General features: G+C 40.6%; 1 long non-coding RNA gene across 1 annotated transcript; it reads left to right on the top strand.

The window, feature by feature from the left end:
- Positions 1-280: 280 nt before the first annotated feature.
- LOC135571295 (uncharacterized) lies at positions 281-4,305 on the top strand. Its single transcript, XR_010463706.1, has 3 exons — positions 281-1,034; positions 2,033-2,135; positions 2,403-4,305. It is a non-coding gene; the product is annotated as an uncharacterized LOC135571295 (long non-coding RNA).
- The last annotated feature ends 4,357 nt before the right edge of the window (positions 4,306-8,662 follow it).

Here is an 8,662-nt window from a genome sequence, read left to right as displayed (position 1 = left end):
GGAAAATACATGCGAACTAACAGATTTTTGTAGCATCTCTACTATATCTGTCATGTTACAGTGGTCTTTTTTAAAGTACACTTTTGTTTCACAGTAGATTTGTTTAAGCCCACCAAGCAACACCTGATTTATCCCACAGCATTAATTAATAAGATGGGTAGAAAATGAATCTGTTTAAATCATAAGTAAAGGGTAATAACCAACGAGTAATCTAACTAACAATTCCAAAACTACTACCTTATACACACAAGTGTAAAGGGATAAAGAATATGTACATAAAGATATATGAATGAGTGATGGTACAGAGCGGCATAGGCAAGATACAGTAGATGGTATTGAGTGCAGTATATACATATGAGATGAGTATGTAAACAAAGTGGCATAATTTAAAGTGGCTAGTGATACATGTCTTACATAAAGATGCAGTAGATGATATAGAGTACAGCATATACGTATACATATGAGATGAATAATGTAGGGTATGTAAACATTATATTAAGTAGCATTGTTTAAAGTGGCTAGTGATATATTTTACATCAATTCCCATCAATTCCCATTATTAAAGTGGCTGGAGTTGAGTCAGACTTGAGTTCCTGTATGTTGTTGTGACCACACCACGTCTCGTTAACCATAAAGCATACGCCCCCGCCCCTCTTCTTACCAGAAAGATGTTTGTTTCTGTCGGCGCAATGCGTGGAGAAACCAGCTGGCTGCACCGACTCCGATAGCGTCTCTTGAGTGAGCCATGTTTCCGTGAAGCAAAGAACGTTACAGTCTCTGATGTCCCTCTGGAATGCTACCCTTGCTTGGATTTCATCAACCTTGTTGTCAAGAGACTGGATATTGGCGAGAAGTATGCTAGGGAGTGGTGCGCGATGTGCCCATCTCCGGAGTCTGACCAGAAGACCGCTTCGTTTCCCTCTTTTACAAAGTCGTTTTTTTGGGTCGCCGGCTGGGATCCATTCCGTTGTCCTGGGTGAAAAGCAGAACACAGGATCCGCTTCGCGAAAGTCATATTCTTGGTCGTACTGATGGTGAGTTGACGCTGCTCTTATATTCAGTAGTTCTTCTCGACTGTATGTAATGAAACCTAAGATGACCTGGGGTACCAATGTAAGAAATATAACACGTAAAAATAAATAAAAACTGCATAGTTTCCTAGGAACTGCCATCTCTGTCGGCGCCGGTTTCCCTAAAGTTATTACCCCCTAAACCTGAATCTGAAATTAACTTTATGAACTTTTCTTAACCCTATTACTTTGGGGTTCTAATCTAACTCTTTCAAAATCCCCCCGATATACATGCACCGAACGTCCATAGGCTGGAGCCACCAGGAAGCTCGGTGCATGTACAAATAAAGAGAACTAAATAGGAAACTCAACAGTGTGTTAGGCCGAGAAACATTATTTAGATGGTTGTTTTATTGTTGTTGAAAGCTCAAAATGTACACAATGAGAAGGGACCTTGTTTCCAACACCCCTGTAGAGACACACACACACACACACACACACACACAATCCCCCTCCCAAACAATCCTGCTTCATAGACAACAACCCTAAGGGCAATAAAACATGGGGGTGGGGGGGCCATACTCTTTGAAATGTTCAAATAGTTCCCCAGTTCAACGAGGTCCCTAGACATCAATCATCATGACATCTTCAAATTAATAGATGCATTATATACATAAATTAACACTCACTCTAAGGCGTGAGAACAGGAACAACATGCCCATATATGGGCATAACCACGTGATAACTTCCGGCCAGGATGTCCTGACCGGATGTCCAAATATGGGCATGCACACGTCATCCGGACATAGGGTCATAAATCAAACGTTTGACATGTGCCATCTACTTTATTCTCTCTAAGGTGTAAGCAATATGGTGCAATATGGTCCAGACCCTTCAAAAAAATCTAAGGGTTAAGTCAGGGCCAAGGAGGAGGGGTAGGGAGTGAATTTGGACCAGCAAATAATATGTATGTGCAACCTAATAGTTTCAATACCAATTATGTCTGTGTGTGTTCATTCAAGTTGAAGTTCACAGTGGAAGAGAAGCAGGGGTCCATTGTGACCATGGAGGAGGACACTGGCACTGCAGAATGCCAGAAACGCCAGAAACCGAATAAGTGCAAAGGTACATGGACCTATCTTTAATTTGTCACAGGCTATTTTCTTTGTCTCCACTGTACACAATGTGAGCCTAGGCTGCCATCTCTATAGTACAGCACATTATCTTAGTTGTTTATTAATGTACCAGCAATGACTGTGAAAGTCGACTAAGTTATCAACAACATGCATTGCTATGTTTCAGGCAACGACTAAAATACATTACCATTCTATAATGTCTAGAAATAAAATGAATGATGACTGATATTTTTTTTTTTTTTTCTTTATATTTCAGAATGCATGGATAGGAACTGTGTAAGAACAGTGGAGACAGTGGTGAAGTCCAGAGTTAGGGAGGTTAGTTAGAATGGAATCTAAGGGAAGGAACAGGGAAGGGAAGGAACAGTTATGACATTGATGTTATTATGCAATAAACAGGTCAAACTGGGGAAAGTGTTCGATATTCTGTAAACAATATATGTCACCTCTGTTTGACCTGAGCCTAGTTATTCTCAATGAAGTACAGTCAGTATAGTCAATTCCATCATCAATTGAGCAAATTTGTGAATTTAGGAAAAGGTGTTGTAAATTACACAAAACCACAAAGCAAGCGATTTCAAATACATTTTTTTTTTTAAAAATTCTGTTCATAATAAGACAGAGAGAAGATTTAATCAGATGGAAGCCATGCTCCTGGTAAGTAGGCTGCTATGCCAGAGTTGTGTCACTATTGCTATCTATTGGGACATATGCAGTGCTTGACTTGGGTTGGAGCTCACTGTAGCAGAGTACCGGCACCTCAGACTTATTACTGCTTGAGCTCCTGTTCCTCTTATAGAATATTAGCTCAAAAGTATTGTGGAGCTCCTGCAATGAATTGAATATAAACAGCACCCAAAATGAGTAAATTATTTCTTTGTTTCTTTCATTTGACCTATTTTGATGTGGTCTGTTCCTTTTGTTGTTGTGGTTGGTGGTGGTGGCTTCATTGCAGTGGAAGAAAGTGGCGGAGCACCTGGGTCCACCTACCTACCATCTCCTGAAGCCAACTCCTGTCCCTATACCTGTGAAGAAGTTGTCTCATTCTCTCTCCTCCTCTATCTATCTATCTATCCCCCCCCCACTTATCTCCATAATAATACATCCTCTTCAGTTTCCAATGTGTGGTCTGTGCTTGACGAAGACATTGTTAAGAATTATTAGGATCCAATATAATCCTATGGTATTGTTTAATGGCATACACATAAACATCTACCTACAGCATGACAGATCTACAAGTTGTACAATGAATCAGGAAAGCAGCAGATACGGCAGTCGGCAGAGCCAGGAGGACACAGTGGTGGATGGCAAACACGTAGCCTGTCGATATGGAATGGGACCAGGGAGGACCAGGTGTGCCTCCGTGACACTACAATTATTGTGATCTACCCAATTAATATTGGTTCATCAATATTCTCACATATAAAAGTGAGTCTGCAATCAGGGTTAGGTCTAGTACAATGTGTTTCTATTTTTATGAGCCTTTATTTAAACAGGGATTCACATTGAGGTAACTCTTTTACAAGAGTCCTGTATACGTCTACAAATACAACCCAGTACATAAATAACATAACAGCTCTAATATACATTACAAATAAAACACACTATAATAAAACACAATACACAATGTTAAACATATTTAAGAAAAGCAATCGCATTCTGTAACATAAAAGTCTCCAATCAGTTATTTAAAATGCCTGAAAGGCACCAGAATATCTAACTGCAAGGAATGCTGTGTATTGTTCCACACATAAGGGGCAACAAAAACAAAAAGCAGATTTGCCCAATTCTGTGTAGACCAAATGAATCTCCAGAGTTATGGAGGCTGCTGAGGGGAGGACGGCTCATAATAATGGCTGTGTCACGCCCTGACCATAGAGAGCTATTTATTCTCTATGTTGGTTGGGGCGTGATAGTGACTAGGGTGGGTCATCTAGGTGATTCATGATTTATGTTGGCCTGGTATGGTTCCCAATCAGAGCCAGCTGTTTATCGTTGTCTCTGATTGGGGATCATATTTAGGCAGCCATTTCCCCATTGTGCTTTGTGGGATCTTGTCTATGGATAGTTGCATGTTAGCACTATTATTAGCTTCACGTTTCGTTTGGTATTTTGTTGTTTTTGTTCGGTGTTCATTTCAAAATGCAATATTCCCATCACTTTTGCTGTTGTTTTCTCATTACTCACAATACAATTATTAGGCCTACTAAAGTTGCTCAGACCAATATATCAAGGCGAGACCCAAATGCAGACCCATGAGGCAGATGGTTGGAGTCTTACTATGTTTATTAATCCAAAGGGGTAGGCAAGAATGGTCGTGGACAGGCAAAAAGGTCAAAACCAGATCAGAGTCCAGAGGTACAGAGTGGCAGACAGGCTCGTGGTAAAGGCAGCCAGAATGGTCAGGCAGGTGGGTACAAAGTCCAGAAACAGGCAAGGGTCAAACCAGGAGGACTAAAAAAAAGGAGAATGCAAAAAGAAGGATAACGGGAAACCAGCTGGTTGACTTGGAAACATACAAGATGAACTGGCACAGAGAGACAGGAAACACCGGGATAAATACACTGGGGAAAACAAGCAACACCTGGAGGGGGTCAGGTGAAACTGATCAGAGTGTGACACAATCCACTGCTCATAACCCATATCAATCAGCATTGTGCCAGGTGCCTATCTTAGTAGGCTATAGTTGGTGAACTTTATAATGTAAAAGTCTATATTTGTTTTATACCATGAATATATCAATTGACAATTAATGTAGGTAAAACTATTAAATCATATGCTGTTGTAAATAGGCATACTACATTATTGTCCTTCATCAGCCAGATAGCTTTCACTACCATTTGAAATTATGGTGTAGGGCTGGGCAACAGTACATTCCACTCAATATCAGATTAGAAAGATATAATGTTGAAAGGGGCAGCTATGGCTTGCAGCATGCTGCACCAACACTTTTTATTACATCAAAATAATTCATTCACACTATGTAATCGATTGAAACACACACTGAGCTGTTATTGCTTAATGCATTTATTTATTAAGACCTTTGTCTATTTATTTTAGCAGTCCCATTGAGACCAAAGACTCTTTTGTAACTCACAATTACACAAAAATCTCAATTATGGCAGCATAGAAAATACTAAAATACAAAATACAAAATAAACTATCATGAAGAACAACCACATTCCTCAGTAAAGAGGTCCTCAACTAACAGTTGCTGATGATGTCACCATAGTCTAGGACTGGAAGAAATCTAGGAGAGGAGGTGAGGAGAGGAAACATGGAAACAAATGCACTAAAATGATGTTCCTTCTCCACTAGCGTGTCATCAGGCAAATTACATTTCCCTGGATGGGTTCAGAAGGTGAGGGGTCAGGGGTCAACATCAGGAGACCAGGTTGCTCCCAAGGAGGTGGTGGCAGCCTTTTCCCTCTCCTGCGGGAGCGAGCTAGACCGAGAGAAAGAGGCAGGGGTGATGTATGATTTCAGAAAGCATAGCAGTCGTCATCTGAGCTCTCAGCAATAGGACCCATCTTCATCTGAGTTCACATCTACATCAGAGTCATCAAAAATATACCCTTCTCCCAGAATCAGCTTGTGATAGTTATTCCTGGTGTTGTCTTGGTCATGTGTCAGTTCAGTTCAATCTTCTCTTCAGGTGGCAGAGAAGGCCATTCCTTCCTCCCTCTGACAACTCCACTGCATTGCCTAAAAGTCACATGTAAAGCATTAAATGATTTACAATTCCATTACACAAAATAGTGTGCAGGGTATTTGTAAAGCAAGACAGAAATTTCAGTCCAAAAATAGTATAAACCTCAACTAAACCCTGCTGTTCTTTGAAGGCTCTCCCAGTGCCTCTTCATCTCCTTCACCCGGATCCTCTCTTCCTCCTGCTGTCTTTCTGATGGCAAGATGGCTGTTGCCTGTGAGATGTAAACTCACAGAGGTATATAACAGAACAACAGCAATGATTGCAGCCTGTGCTGAAGTTAAACATTCAATCACAATAGATACCTTCTGCAATCATAAACTCAATGGCACCAAGTCTCTCCCATGGCCACACAGTTGACAGTGTTGAGTAGCTCATCCACCGTGGGGAGCCTAAACTCTGCCTGCTGCTCATGAAGTTGAACAATGGCAGCTGTCAAGGCTGCTTTGTCCTCAACAATTTTTCTCAGAATCTGATGACTCTTGTTATTGTCAGAATAAAAAAGGGGTGATTAGACAGACTGTATATTCAGATATATTATATGACTATAAGTTATAGAGCTACAATAGAGGCACAAACAAAGAGAGTACAAAGCAAGCAACTCATTCCTAAAGCATTTGTTGTCATGCAGTTATAACATTATACAAGGCATGCAGAGTTGTGGCTCATGAGATACTTTGCTGTTTGTAGTCACGTAATCCCTCAGTTTAATTAAATGTTTTCTATTAGATCAATTAAAGGCATAGGTTATTCTTACATTTGATCATAAACATGGTCTGATATGTATGACTAATGCTTTTTCTTTCACATATCAGTTTTACTGCTTGATTAATGTTTGAGGTCATATTGTTGTTGGGGCTTACCTGTCAAACGGTAGAGGTAGTGTTTCCTCTGTTTCACACTGAGGTAAAAACCCTCAATCTTCTGCTGGAGATGCCTCATGTTATAGAAACTGTGAGAATGATTAAATGATTGGTCTTTGCATGGACATGTTTGACGAAGGATGGCACATCTTCTTGCGCCAGGAATACACACTGGCGATTAATAGTATGTAAATATTGGTGAGGCAAACAAATAAAAAAGTGGGATGCATACCAGCAAAGCCACTACACTACACAACACTAAACAATAGTCTAATTGGACCATAACGGTGACAAACTGTGCCCACACATTGTTAGGCCCTACATTAAGCTGTCCCAACAGGAGAGTCCCAACAGAGGTCCCAACTGTCACGCGGTACTAGGTGGGTGCAGGAATCAGACGCAGAGAGAGAGAGAGTAACTGGGTTGAAGTGCTTTACTCTTGCACACCAAAATAATAAGCCCAACACAATACAGGGCGCAGGACACTATACAAGACAACCCAAAAAACACAGGGTGTCAAGTAAAGAAAAGAAAATACACCACGACCTAACATGCACACACGTAACATTAAGACAATCCCGCACAAAACAAGGGCGGGTAAAACTACTACATATAGGGAAGTTAATTAAACCAAAATAAACACAGTTGGAACTAATAAGACAAAACCAACAGACAAACGAAAAAGAGATCGGTAGCGACTAGTAGGACGGCGACGACGACCGCCGAGCACCGCCTGAACAGGCAGGGGAGCCAACTTCGGCGGAAGTCGTGACACCAACACCTTACCACTGCTACACCAGGCTATCAGCGGAGCCTTGTCCGGCAGTGAAACAGTTTATTCAGCCTCATTTACTGCCTTTTAAAAAAACATAGCTGATATGGCTGACTTGTTTAAACAAATGTGGTTTCTACTGACAAATGAGATGTATAAACTATGGAATAAGGGATAAGAGGCAATCCGTAATTCCGATTAAGACATTAATGAGTGAGCTAGGACGGACGTAGTCAATATAACTATTTGTTTAGCACTTTTGAGATGTACAGTGACAGAATTCAGAACATGGGCCGTTCTTACAGTGTTCTCCCTGTACACTAAGTCACAACCGTAGGGTAAATAAAGGGGGCATATAAGCAGACAATGAAAGCTCTTACAATATTCAATGATTACATTTCTCAAAAACAGGTTATAGGCTACATGTGCACTACCAAGTCAGAACAGTAGGTGAAATTAAGAGGTGGAAAAATATACCAAATTATTAGGGTGGGGCACATGGGCTACTAACAGCTTACTACACAACATACACTTAGTATTACTTTCTTAGCTACAGTATACATATCTACCTGGCATGCTACATAATTTATGCAGCAGCATACTAGACATTTTTGGAATCACCTTGTTGTGTTGTGCTCACTTGAACAGGAAGGTGGCACGGCGGTCCTTCGTGGGCAAATTTTGTCATCAAACTTTGTCATAAAAGTCTGCTATTCTCTGGATTTATGGTGCTTTCAAAACAACTGGGAACTCGAAGAAAGAAAAAAAAGGTTGAATCATGATGACGTCAGTGATCTTCAGGTCGTAGCTCTAGAAAGAGGTCTGAGTTCTGCATTTACAATTCCGAGTTGGGTGAAAGTTCAAAACTTATTTTCCCAGTCATAGCTTGTCTTTCCCGTGTTCCCAGTTGTCTTAAACTCACTAAAATCTCATTATGCAGTTCCGAGTTAACAGTTGTTTTGTCGCTCTGGATAAGAGCGTCTGCTAAATGACTTAAATGTAAATGTAAATGTAAATCATGCTTCATTGACAGCATGGCCAATGTTAAATGTTTATCATTTTAAACTAGGAAAAGAGACCCTTAATCTTAGACTTGGGACCACACAGCCACTCCACTGAATAGCAGGCTAAGGACTGCATTCCAATGCTTGCAGTTAGCCACTGATTCCTTC

Source organism: Oncorhynchus nerka, linkage group LG4 (assembly GCF_034236695.1).
Source record: "Oncorhynchus nerka isolate Pitt River linkage group LG4, Oner_Uvic_2.0, whole genome shotgun sequence".
Taxonomy (NCBI): Eukaryota; Metazoa; Chordata; class Actinopteri; order Salmoniformes; family Salmonidae; genus Oncorhynchus; species Oncorhynchus nerka.
The sequence above is the reverse complement of the archived record's forward strand: the minus strand, read 5'-3'. Positions and strand labels throughout refer to the sequence as shown.